The sequence below is a fragment of the Siphateles boraxobius genome, unplaced genomic scaffold (assembly GCF_051911475.1).
Source record: "Siphateles boraxobius isolate OS27281-9 unplaced genomic scaffold, OSU_SipBor_1 29, whole genome shotgun sequence".
NCBI classification, from domain to species: domain Eukaryota; kingdom Metazoa; phylum Chordata; class Actinopteri; order Cypriniformes; family Leuciscidae; genus Siphateles; species Siphateles boraxobius.
Window position 1 is genome coordinate 21452245 of NW_027508908.1, and position 14158 is coordinate 21466402.

The window sequence follows — 14158 nt, forward strand, 5'->3', positions numbered from 1 at the left end:
GAAAAAAAAGATTATTGTGGATATGAGATTGGCCCAGTTGTGGTGTGCTCTCTGTCTTAGATCTCTTCTTCAGATTAGTGAGTTTTACTGTTTTATTGCAGGTTTGAATTCTTCAATTCAATCTTAGGAGAAATACATTCTTATAAAACACACCTGAACCAGCTAATCAAGCTCTTCAGGATCGCTTGAAAATTAAAGTCAGGTGTGTGTGAAGCAGGTTGGATATAAACTTTGCAGGACAGTGGATCTTCAGGAGCATGGTTAAAGACTTTTGATTTAAACTTTTGTTGATTTAAACAGTTTTTGTATTGAAACCAGTGTAAATACAAAGAGAATATGAACATGGCACAATTTTTTTCATAAAAATAAATAAATAATTCTTAATCATGGACACTTACATGTCACCTATATCCAAATATTATTCAATGAGTCTTGCAAGAATTTTGTTTTTTGAGACTGTATGATTTTCAGAAGACAGAAATCTTAAAAATAATAAGAACAAAAATTGTACCCTGACCCTGTATGTTCTGTTTAATATGACTACTCCTTGTCACACAAGCTGCGAAAAATCTGTATCAATGTCTTTTTCTCATTATATGTTTGATATTTAGAGCTTGTTTCTCAATGTGCAAATGTTTTTGTCGTGTTCTGGGTTTGTTGTTTGAGGCCAAGGCTAAAATAAAGCTTTCTCTGTGCTGCCATGGTAATCTTTCTTCTGTTATTATGTCTTTGAAACTCCCACCTCTTCCTCCTCCAATAACAGAATGTTTATTCAGCTACTTAGTTCCCAGGTGTTGTCTCACAAAATCTATTTCTCAGTGAAAGCCACTGTTGTGACAGCACTGTTACTCAAAATCGCTTGCATCATTTTTGTCTGCACAGCTCTGAGCATCAGGACAAGAGTGTAAAGTACGTATGATGTGTGTGTAGACAGTAGATATATTTTGATGGTGAGATGGTGTGTTAAAACCACTGGAAAGATTGTTGTTATGCAAAGGAATAACAGCTTTATTGCAGCCTGCAACAAACAGTAATTAAATCTAGAGTAAACTGACATTTATTAACCTCTTTTGTAACCCCTTCATAACTCAAATAAATGTCAAAACACTGTATCTATTCTCAGTAGTGCATAAAGGGCATTACTGCATTGTTTAACATTTGATATGACTAGATAACGCCTCGGTTACATATGGTAATCCTTGTTCCCTGAAGGAGGGAACGGATATGTATGTCGTGACCAAGGAATAGGAATCTCGCTAGAGAGGCCAATCTACTTCGAGTGAAACTAAACAAGATCATTTGCATCAACTGTTCAGTCATGCAGCACGGGTATATGATGAGCAGCAGGTGCAAATGCACTTAAATTTTTTGCTGAGGAGCCGAGCCTTTGAGCTGGCTGCCCCAGCGGGTCGCAGCAGATGTGGCGACGGACTTACATCTCCGTTGCCTCTTTCAGGGAACGAGGGTTACCATACGTAACCGAGAGGTTCCCAATCAGTCGGTCACTCTCTGTACTGTTGACCGATGAATAGGAATCCCTACCAAAGCGCCATAGCTGCTGTCCCCATCCAGCGCCCTGTGCGAGGCTCTTGCCCCTTCTTGCCTGGAAGGACGATAGGAGAGGGCTTACACAGAGTGTATCTGTCACTTTTGATAATCAATACAGTGAGATTATTGGATAACACTGGGAAAGTATGGCCTGTCTTTTAGGAAGGAGAACGCTCAGAACCCACATTCTTCCACGAAGGAGTTATATGGCGATCTACATATTGACTAACCCGAAGGTTGTACTGCATATGTAAAACTGGGTGACTTATCCCAAGGGAAAGACACGGGCTTCCGTTTAGGAGCAGCCTTGGAAGATATACACATATGGGATCTGTTGTTCCTGGACCACCATGGTGGACATCGCACGACCCACTGACCTCGTGGTGAGCTTCGTCTCATGAAGCCTGTTGCGGCACGAAGTTATAGGAGAACTTGTGGATCATAACCATCCTCATGCAGGTCCTTCAGTACTTTGGCCTGATGGACCTGCAACAACGCCATGGCGTGTATGGTAGAGGTGGCTATCCCACAGGCCTTGTAAGCCTTGCCGGTTAAGTCCAACGAGTACGGGAGCAAGGGTGGTGAGGGAGAAGGAGCCACCGGGACGGTTTCTGGCAGTAAAAGGTGCCGTCTATGGCCCCGTTAGCTCCTCATACACCTTCGGGAAGAAATGCACTGGGGTGGGTTGCTGAGAACCAGCGCGCGCCACCCAGAGATACCAGTTGTCCAGCCTCGAGAGCTCGGGACACGATGGAGGGTTCCACATGAGCCCGATCCTGTTGGCGGCCCGGGAAAGCATGGCCATCATCTCTGCTTACCGCCGCCACACCCAAAGGGGGCAGCGGCGCCGATTCGTCATCCGCAGACCCACCCAGACCTGACTCACCCTCTGATGCAATGATCGACATCTGTTCATCATGGGAAGCGTTGAAGGAAACGACTGGAACACACCTCGTGGATGGTCCAGCACGTTCCGTTGGTGGCTCTACTGGCTGCGGAGCATGGGAGGGATGAGGGTTCCTAGGGGGTTGGTTCCCTGAAGGAAGCGCGCTCCCCGTGATCTCAGGTCACCCGCACTACTGCCTGAAGTAACCCTCGGAGGGGGGTTAGATCGCGGCAGAGGCGCAGGGACGTAGCTCCGATATGATCATCTTCCCACAATGGGTACATGACTCATCCACGAATGCTGTCTCAGCATGTTCAATGCCCAGACATGCTATACAGCGCTCGTGACTCTCCCGTGATCCCAGATAACGACCGCATCCAGAAACACACAGGTAGATTGACATCTTTAAAAGACGCGGTCTACCTGTGTAAGGGTATCCCTTGGTGCGGGGTGGTGATGGCACAGTGGATAAGACACATGCCTTTGGTGTGAGAGACCCGGGTTCGAATCCACTGTGAAACACCAATGTGTCCCTGAGCAAGACACTTAACCCCTAGTTGCTCCAGAAATATACCTCTGAAATATAGCAATTGTAAGTCGCTTTGGATAAAAGCGTCAGCTAAATGAATAAATGTAAATGTAAATGGTGCTGAAGCACGCAGGGGAACGGTCACAGCAATCACAAACATGAATGTGCACCTGTCGTGTGCTGTCTCTCTTGCTGGCGATCTTACCAACCGTGAAAACAGCCTTTCAGCGCTCTCACGACGCACCTTACCAGCTAGGGATAGGAATTGATAAGAATTTAACGATTCCGATTCCATTATCGATATTGCTTATCGATTCGATTCCTTATCGATTCTCTTATCGATTCTCATTGGGTGAGGGAATAAGTACAAATGTGTTTGTTTGTATTAACTCGCTTTAATATCTGATCAGAAGACACAGCACAGAGTATTAGTGGTTTGAACCTACACAGGTCTCATGGTTCGGTTCGATTACGATTATCATGTCATCGATTCAGTTCAATTCGATATCTCGATGCATTACGATGCACTGCATCCAATTTTAAATTTTACTTCAAAAGTGATGTGTGCGTGCGCACGCGTGTGTGTGTTCGCCTGTACGGGAAGTCGCAGTGACAGAAACAGTGACATTCCAGTTAAAGTTTCATGGGACTAAAGTCTGTTTATGCCATTAAGAAAATGAAATTCTGTCAAGTCAATTTTGTTTTAAAGAAATGTTCATTTAAAAGCAGCGCTCATTCATCAGTGTATAATGTTACCCTGAGACGCGCGCATCCGTCAACGGGTCCGTTGTTGAAGACGATCATCCATTTATAATCACGCGTAACAACACAGAATACTTAATTTGACCATCGGGTGCGGATACCTAAATCAGATAACATTAGGGCGGGTGGATGATTTGTTTTTGGCTGCGGATCCGGGTGATATTGGAGCTCATGCTTACTCTAAAGCAGTCAGACTCTGCAGGCGTTATAACAGCTCGAGTGAACACGGCTAACGTGGTATTTCAAGTTAGTGGTATTACCTCCTGCATATTCTATTTGTGCGTGACATGAGCGCACACGCACTGTCTCTTCTCCAGATCGTGCTTACCAGGTTGTTCATAAAAGCCGAAATGTGCCCAGATGTAGGCTTTTAAAGTAGTTTAGTAGTTTACTTTTAAACATTTTAAAGTGGCATTTTTAATTACTCACACGCGCGTCAAATGAATTGCATGCTGTGTGGCCAAATGTTTCTGCATATTGGAGGTAGTTTCCTTTGACGAAATTGAAATTTTACAAGTGTTGCAAGTGACCGTATTGTCGTCTTTTCGCGTGAAATATAACCAAAACAACGTAGCGCGTGTGTGACGTCATGACAGATTTGCAACGAGCGGAACCGATAAGAGGAATCGTTAAGCAAGCATGCTAACGGTTCCAAGGAATCGGTTCACTGGGCAACGGTTCTGAAGAAGAACCGGTTCTCGATTCCCATCCCTATTACCAGCAGTTTCATTTAGCTGTTTTTTGCTCAAAACTCAAAAGAGAGACAGAGAGAGAGAGAGAGAGAGAGAGAGAGAGAGAGAGAGAGAGAGGTCGACCACACTGCCGCGTTGTATCGCCCACACCAGATTGGAGAGGCCCCGTAGAGAGCTAGCTCGTTTTGTAACACTCTGTTTGTAGAGAGCACAGCATAGAAGGTTTCGGCTCTGAAGCAAAAAGCTGAAGTGCAATCGCACCTGCTGCTCATTATATACCCCTGCTGCATGGCTGAACAGCTGATGCAAATGATTGCACGCCAATGTGCATTGGCTCGTCTAGTTTTACTCGAAGTAGATTGGCCTCATTAGTGAGATTCCTATTCGTCGGTCAATACGTACGTAGAGAGTGACCGACTGGTAGGGAACATAATGATCACAAGTCATCCCTCATACTAAGCTCTTCGATTACAGCAGACTTTCCATGTATGTAGCCTAATAATTACAATAAAGAAACATTGTGTAATGAATTGTCACTTTCTGTAAACACCTTAATCTTATAAAAAATAAATCATCAATAAAGACTGAAGACAATCCCAGTCCAAAAAAATGCAACATGAAATCTTAGATTTGTATTTGTATTTGAGATCCTTTTAATCCCTAAACGAGTCATAGTCTGATAACATTCAGACAAAACAATAGGTCATTCGGAACTTTCACGATAAAGGTTCAGAACCCAACATATTACATAATCCACACTGCCTTTCGTTGTATTTAAAATTAAGCTTTTCTCAAAATTAATGTAATTATATTTTCTAAGCTGTAGTCAGAAATAGCACTAGCAATAACAATTTTTTTAGGAGAGGCAAAAATTGTGGTTTCACTTTATTTTGATGGTCCCTTTAACACATTCGGTTGTCTATAAGTAACATTGCACCTACACGTCTACTAACTCTCATTAGAGTCTGGTAGGGTTAGGGTCAGAACAAGTTGAAATGTAGTTGAAAAGTTACTTATAGTCAGTAGAGTTTCTGTTGGAGGAACATCACAATAAAGAGTTAGCAGATATTAAGCAGACAGTCTATTACTCTAATGAGAGTTAATTGACATGTAGTTGCAAAGTTACTTATAGTCAACAGAATGTTCAAAAGGGACCATGGAAGAGCATTCAGCACATCTGGCTGCAAGTCAGGACTGTGTTAATATTCACTTTAACCGAACAGTTCTTTTTGTCTTGTTTCCTTGTGGCAGCCATAATTGGGGTCAATGTCCTCTTTTTGCTCCTTTCGCAACCTTCTCTGTTCAATAACCTGATTATCTCTCAGGTTTACAGTTCACACCTGCCTGTCAAGAAGAAATTTCCTTTTGATTATTAATTTGCTGCACACACGGGCAGGCAGGTAATGAGCTAGAAGGAAAATGAGGAATTTAAGTGCATCCAGATGACATAAAAAGAAAGAATTTTAGCAAATCCCTCTGCCTTAGTTCTCAAGCACTTATTTTCGTTTCATCTCTTAAAAAAAGACTCCCATTGAGAAAATCCCAGTGGGTAGAGAGAAAGAATTGCATTAAGGATCGAAAAGATTGCCAGATCGCAAGGGGAGATGCTATGTTTTTATGAGGGTCAGTCTGAGTCAACAAGTTTCTCCTGGTCACACACACTGGCATTGTAGCAGTTATGTGATTCTGTCTCCACACTGCTCATTTCTGTGGTTAGACTGTGTAAGGATTGATCCTGGAGAGACATAAGGTCAAAGTAATGTCTTGTGAGGGATAGAATCTGTGTTCGCGTGCAGTGTTTCATTTGTGTATCTAGTGCCCATCTCCGAAACCTTGGTCATATCAGGTGGGATGTATACGTGTGTGAGCTCATGTGACAGGCTTCTGGGCCTTATCTCAAGAGCGATTACAGTGTCAGAAGACATTGAGCTAGAGATTTCTCATTGGGTCTGTCCAATTTCACAGTGTTTTAAGAAGCAATTTTAACAATCTAAAAGAAAATTGCTCTCCCAACAATAAAATATTTGAATTACTGACAGCCTTTCACTCTTACGTTCTGTCACTGTCATTGAGGATGTTCTAAAAAAGTGTCTTTTCTTTTCTACTGTCTGCTAGCATAAAACTGTTTGCTGTCTTTACTGTAGTGACTCAGTCACACTGGCCTTGATGGTAATGAACAGATGTAAATTTCAATTAGTTGCTTTATTATTCAATGTCAATACAGCAAATGATGACTGATCCATGTTTTAAGGCACATTTACACACACAGAATATATTTTATTGCACGAGAATCCTCTGAAAAGGTTGCTCCTCTTTCAAGTAAACAAGCATACACCTTCTGACTTACCTCCTCAAAAGTAATACAAGAAAAATTCATAAATTCATAAAGCATGTTTCACTGTATAAACACCTCTGTTTAGTTCAGCAATTTACTGCTCAATTTATGCCAGGATATTTGTACACACTGGCAGAGAGGCCTTATAACTTTGAGATGAGATTCAAGCCATCACAATCTCATTACACTTCTGACATATGGATTCAAAGCTTTGTTTAAAATAGTGTACCTTTAAAAGGTGGAAGAAAAAAAGAAAGTGAGAAAAAATGCTGAATTTTCACCTTAGACATAAGTGGTAAAAGAAGAGCAGCTATGTTTCATATGGATGGATACTCCTCTTCGCTTCAGTAATGAGACAGAGTTGGCTCTTTAAAACACACACACACACACACACACACACACACACACACACACACACACACACACACACACACACACACACACACACACACACACACACACACACACACACACACACACACACACACACACACCTTCATGGTGCCCACTGCATACTAACGGCTTGGAAAGCCCTGGAGAGCCAGATCCCAGGACAAGTTATTTATCTTCACTGGCCTTCACATTTCTCTCTTTCCTCCTCTCTTCTTCTTCTTCTTCTTCTTCTTCTTCTTCTTCTTCTTTTCATCTGATATTGCAATTCTTGTTGCTTCATTTCATCTCTGTTGTTCTCAGTGTGTTTTTAAAATGTACCCTTTGGTCCAGCAATTTTCTATAATGTGGCAATGACCACATATGCTGCTCACAGGCCCATTTTTACATAATGGTCCTCCATGTTACAGGACAACGTTTTTCAAATGCAGAGAGACAGAGGAAACGGGAGGAACAGTCCTTGGATTACGCATCAGTGACCGACCCCTGACCACTGATATACATGTGATGGAACAAAGGGCGCACTTCTCACAGCTGGCCATTTTTTAAATGTTTGGCCAACATTGTGTTTGGTGCTTTGGGAAGAGGAATGCAAAAGTGTTTATCTTCAGAAGCTTCGGGTTTAGATTTGCATTAGCTAAGTTTCCATCAATCTATTTTTATGCACATTTTTGGATAGGCTATCACATAAAAATCAGCTGGATGGAAATGCCAAGATGCGCATAAATTCTACAAATATGCATAAAAACGTAAATATGTCATTTGAGTCAAATAAATGTTTTCAACAATAAGAAGACATACACATAAACTAAGATGGAAACACATTTACCGAATACATTTCTCAATGCACATAAAAAAAATCAGTAACACTTTAGTATTTTGTTCCATCATTATAACTCCACAGGAACAAATAAGTAACACAATATTAACACTATGGTAACTACTATTAACTAACAAGAACTCTGATTAACGAAATAAATGCAGTTATTGTGTTTTGTTTGCGCAACTCGAGGTTCAAGTAATTTAGTAGATATAAAAAATATTATATACAGTGGCTTCTCCTTCTTTTCTTAGTGATATTTAATGCCAGTTTATCAGGAAGTGACTATTTTGTTCTCTTCGACAAACAGGAAATGCTGACTTATTCACAAATGTTTTATGCAATATTTCAATTTTGCACACAAGTTAAATTCGCAACTTTGGATGGAAACAGCTTATGTGAGCAAGACTGCATGAAATTATCACAATCCATTCTTGTTTTAATTATATGCTGACAAGACCTGGCAAGTTGACAACTTAGTTGTGATAAATCCATTGTTATCAAATTCACAGAGATTCTAGAACATTTAGACATACAGCACAGGTGTCACACTCTCAGAACCCACTACATCCCTCACTGGCCACCAGAGGCCACCATCACCCGAGTATTGACTTTCTCACACATCACTCCTGGACTGATTACACACACACCTGCCACCACTGATCACTCACACACCTGCACCCCTGTTATCTACCTGCATATAAGCCCCATTCACTTCTCATACAGTGCGAAGTTTCGTTTCCTCTGTGAACATTCTGAGCGTTTATCCCTGTATCTCTGCCTACCTGTGTTTGACCTCCGCTGATCTGATTATCCCGTTGTCTGCTGCCTGTCTCTCGACCCTCTGCTTCGTCCCTGGACTTCTCTTCTGCTCGCTGCCAGCCCTGACCCCTCGCCTGGATTTGATAAGTGTGAGCCCATTCTCCATTGCTGATCTTGCCGGTGTCTGACCCTTTTCCTGCTTACTTCTCTTCTTAATAAATACGTTGCAAATGGACCTGACTGCCTCTGGTGATTCATCACAGAAGACTTCGCCACAACAAGGTTCAGCAACGATGTCTGCACTCACCGCAGCGTTCGCTGCCCAAGCGGATCAACTCGCCACTCATCACCACCAACTCAACCGTCTCACATCGGTAACTGAGGAATTGGTGAAAGCCATTCAAACCATGCAAAACCCCGCTCCCAACCCTTCTCCACAGCAAATACCACAACCAGCTCCCCGTGCCGCTGAAGGCCAGTCCTCTATTAGCGCACACCCTCGCCTCGCACTTCCCGAGAGGTTTGATGGAGACCCAGGGAGATGCAAAGGCTTTATCCTGCAATGCACACTCATCATTGCCCAGCAACCCATGCTCTATTCCACCGAAACCAGTAAGATCGCCTTTGTTTGTTCTCTATTAACCGGAAGAGCATTGGACTGGATTACGGCAGTATGGCGAGCGGATGGTACAGCTTTTCCCACCTTCGAGACATTCCTTCAACAGTTTCGAGAGGTTTTTGAGCATTCTAAAGAGGGCAAAGGAGCAGGCGACCGACTTCTTGAACTCACCCAGGGTCGTTCCACGGCCGCCGAATATGCGCTCACTTTCAGAACCCTCGCCGCGCAGACGGATTGGACCAACGATTCATTAAAGGTGATGTTCCGAAGGGGATTGAGTCATGAGTTACAAGCTGAATTAGCCTGCCGTGATGAGGGGAGAGAACTGGATCAGTTTATTCATCTGGCTATCCAAATCGACAACCTCATCCGATCTCGCCGTATGAATCATCGTCCTGTATTTACCTCACGCCCTGTGGTTCCTCCTAGATTCTCTACCCACGCATCCGCTGACCACGTTGAACCCATGCAGATAAACACCTCTCGCTTAACTCTGGAAGAAAAGGAATGACGGAGGTGTCAAAACCTGTGTTTGTATTGTGGCGAGGCGGGTCATTTCCGCATCAACTGTCCCATACGTCCTCCACTGAAAAATCTACGACCGGTGAGTTTCCCTGCGGAAACCCCTGACCCTGACTCTTGCATATCTGTGTCTCTTGTACTCACAGTGAATGATCGTCAAATTATCACCCAAGCCTTGATTGACTCCGGCGCTGCCGGGAACTTTATGTCACAAGACTTTGTTCAACTAAACAACATTGCTCTAACCCGTTGTTACTCTTGTCTCACAGTCGAGGCCATCGATGGAAGACCACTAGGCTCAGGTCGAGTAACCCATATCACCCAGCACATCCACATGCGGACAGGAGCTCTTCACACTGAAACCATTCAGTTCTTCGTTCTTCAAACTTCTTACACACCAGTCATTCTGGGTCTACCCTGGCTCCGCAAGCACGATCCACACATTCGGTGGGGAACCGGTCAAATCATCCACTGGAGTAAATCCTGCTGCTCCACCTGTCTCGCCTCTGTGACTCCTCTACCCGTTCGAAACATCACTGTTCCCCAGGAGGGGACTGACTCAGTTCACCTTCCAACCGAATACCACGACCTAGCCGTAGCCTTCAGTAAGGTGGAGGCCTCCAAACTTCCCCCGCACCGCAACAGCGACTGTGCCATCGATCTGGTTCCAGGCTCCACGCCTCCCAAAGGCCGTATCTTCCCTCTTTCCCAACCTGAGACTGAGGCCATGAGAAAATATATCGAGGAAGACCTCGCAAAGGGCTTCATCCGACCCTCAACATCTCCAGCATCAGCTGGCTTCTTCTTTGTCAAAAAAAAAGACGGCGGTCTGCGACCTTGTATTGATTATCGGGCTCTCAATGATCAGACCATCAAATTCCACTATCCGCTCCCTCTGGTACCAGCAGCCCTGGAACTACTCCGCACGGCCAAGTTCTACACCAAACTCGACTTGCGCTGTGCGTACAATCTCATCCGCATTCGCGAGGGGGACGAGTGGAAAACAGCCTTTTCCACGTGCACAGGGCACTACGAATATCAGGTTATGCCGTTCGGGCTGTCTAACAGTCCTGCCGTGTTCCAATCTTTCATCAACGACGTCTTTCGAGACATGCTCCATCGTACAGTCATCGTCTACATTGACGACATCTTGATTTATTCCAACACCCTGAAGGAACACATCCAACACGTCCGAGCGGTCCTAGAACGCCTCATTCAACACCAGCTTTATGCCAAGATCGAGAAGTGTGAGTTCCATCAGACCTCCACCACGTTCTTAGGATACATCATCAGCCCTGAGGGTGTCGCCATGGATGAGGGCAAAGTTCGAGCTGTTCTTGAGTGGCCACGACCCAGCACTCTTAAGGAGCTACAACGCTTCCTCGGGTTTGCCAACTTCTACCGCCGCTTCATCCGTAACTTCAGCATTGTGGCAAACCCTTTGACATCTCTGATCAAGAAAACTACATCACGTCTTCCCTGGAATGAGTCAGCCACTCGTGCCTTAAATCAGTTGAAACAACTCTTCACGTCTGCTCCAATCTTGCACCATCCCAACCCCGACCTACCCTTCGTGGTGGAGGTGGATGCGTCGAATACTGGCCTGGGCGCAGTATTGTCCCAACGGCAGGGGTCTCCACCCAAACTATACCCCTGTGCCTTCTACTCAAGAAAACTCAACGCCGCTGAGAGAAACTATGATGTAGGAGATCGTGAACTTCTGGCCATGAGGGCCGCCTTCAAGGAATGGCGACACTGGCTAGAAGGAGCCGCTACTCCCTTCACCGTACTCACCGATCATAAGAACCTAGAATACCTCCGCACCGCCAAAAGGTTAAACCCCCGACAAGCCCGCTGGTCCCTATTCTTCACCCGTTTTCAATTCACGGTTACCTACCGTCCAGGGTCTAAGAACACTAAGGCCGATGCCCTGTCGCGACTGTACGATCCAGAACCATCCACCCAAGCTCCTGAAACTATCCTGGGTCCCGACCTCGTCGTTGGTCCCATCCAGTGGGATCTTGAGACCGAGCTGGAGCAGGCCAATGCTCAAACGGAAGTTCCCATAGCCTGTCCGCCTCACAGAATCTTTGTCCCCGAGACACTTCGTAACCAGGTCCTGGAGCATGTTCACGCTCTTCCTAGTTCCGGTCATCCAGGGGTTACAGCCACCATTCAACTCCTCCAGAACCGCTACTGGTGGCAAACCTTAATCCAAGACACCACCAGGTTTATCCAACGATGCCAGGTCTGCAACACCCAGAAATCATCTCGCCTGTTACCCGCCGGTTTACTCAATCCCCTGCCCATACCTCAACGTCCCTGGTCCCACATAGCAATTGACTTCATTACGGACTTACCCGCCTCCAACGGCCATACTACCATCCTCACCGTGGTGGACAGATTCTCCAAAGCCTGCCGCCTCATTCCCTTAACCAAGCTTCCCACTGCACTACAAACGGCAGAGCATCTCTGCAACTGGGTATTCAGGTTGTACGGTCTACCTGAGGATATTATCTCCGACAGAGGACCTCAGTTCATCTCCCGAGTCTGGTCGGCCTTCTTCAAGGCCCTTCAAGTCAACGTGAGCCTCACGTCCGGATACCATCCCCAAGCCAACGGGCAGGTAGAACGTCTCAATCAAGATATCATCAGGTTCCTCCGGACCTACTGTCATCATCACCAAGAGGATTGGAGTCGTTACTTAATCTGGGCGGAATACGCCCAGAACTCCTTACAAAAGCACTCCACGGGCTTGACTCCTTTCCAGTGCATCCTGGGTTTCCAACCACCTCTATACCCTTGGTCTGGGGAACCCGCAAACATCCCCACCGTAGACGACTGGTTACGACGCAGTGAGGAGACGTGGGACCAAGCGCACACACACCTCCAGCGAGCAGTCCGCCGCTTCAAGAGACAGGCTGACCGCCGCCGTCGAGCCGGTCCAGAGTACCAACCCGGACAATGGGTGTGGCTGTCCGCTCGAGACCTTCGTCTTCAACTCCCCTGCAAAAAACTCAGTCCCAGGTACGTGGGTCCTTTCAAAATTCTTCGACAAATCACTCCAGTATCTTACCGCCTGGCCCTGCCTAATCATTTCCGTATTACTCCCACCTTCCATGTTTCACTCCTCAAACCCGCTGCCGATCCCACTGAATCCGCCACCCATCTTGGTAGAGGGCGAGGAGGCTTATCGAGTACACCAACTTCTGGACTCGAGGCGCCGGGGCAGGTTGCTCCAATACCTAGTCGACTGGGAGGGATTCGGTCCAGAGGAACGTTCCTGGGTCAATGCCACGGACATTCTGGACCCCACTCTCATAGCTGAGTTTCATCACAATCATCCGAGCAGACCTGCTCCTCGACCCCGGGGTAGACCTCGACGCCGTCAACATCCTCGCGCCGGGAGTCGCTCGCAGGGGGGGGGGCTCTGTCACACTCTCAGAACCCACTACATCCCTCACTGGCCACCAGAGGCCACCATCACCCGAGTATTGACTTTCTCACACATCACTCCTGGACTGATTACACACACACCTGCCACCACTGATCACTCACACACCTGCACCCTGTTATCTACCTGCATATAAGCCCCATTCACTTCTCATACAGTGCGAAGTCTCGTTTCCTCTGTGAACATTCTGAGCGTTTATCCCTGTATCTCTGCCTACCTGTGTTTGACCTCCGCTGATCTGATTATCCCGTTGTCTGCTGCCTGTCTCTCGACCCTCTGCTTCGTCCCTGGACTTCTCTTCTGCTCGCTGCCAGCCCTGACCCCTCGCCTGGATTTGATAAGTGTGAGCCCATTCTCCATTGCTGATCTTGCCGGTGTCTGACCCTTTTCCTGCTTACTTCTCTTCTTAATAAATACGTTGCAAATGGACCTGACTGCCTCTGGTGATTCATCACAACAGGTAGAGAGACCCTCCCCACCACCCAGTAATTAAAATAAACATTTCATGTTTCTTTTAAATGGATCTTTCCTAACTATCAGATTATTAATTGTTAGTTTCTTAAGTTAATTTAGATACTTTTGAAACACTTGACTTGATTACAACAAAGATTGCTGTTTATTAATTTAGCCTATATCACAGTCAGATATTTTGCTTAATCACAAAATGAAAATGAAGCTGGGGTGAAAGAAGTGAGTGATTGTGTACATGTTATTTCACACTAAAAATGAGTCACAGCGGCGCACTATACTGCCACCCTCCGGATGTAAGAATTTTTTACTTAACATAAATGGTGGTAACACTTTATTTTAAGGTACTTGTAATAGGCAGTAATTAACAG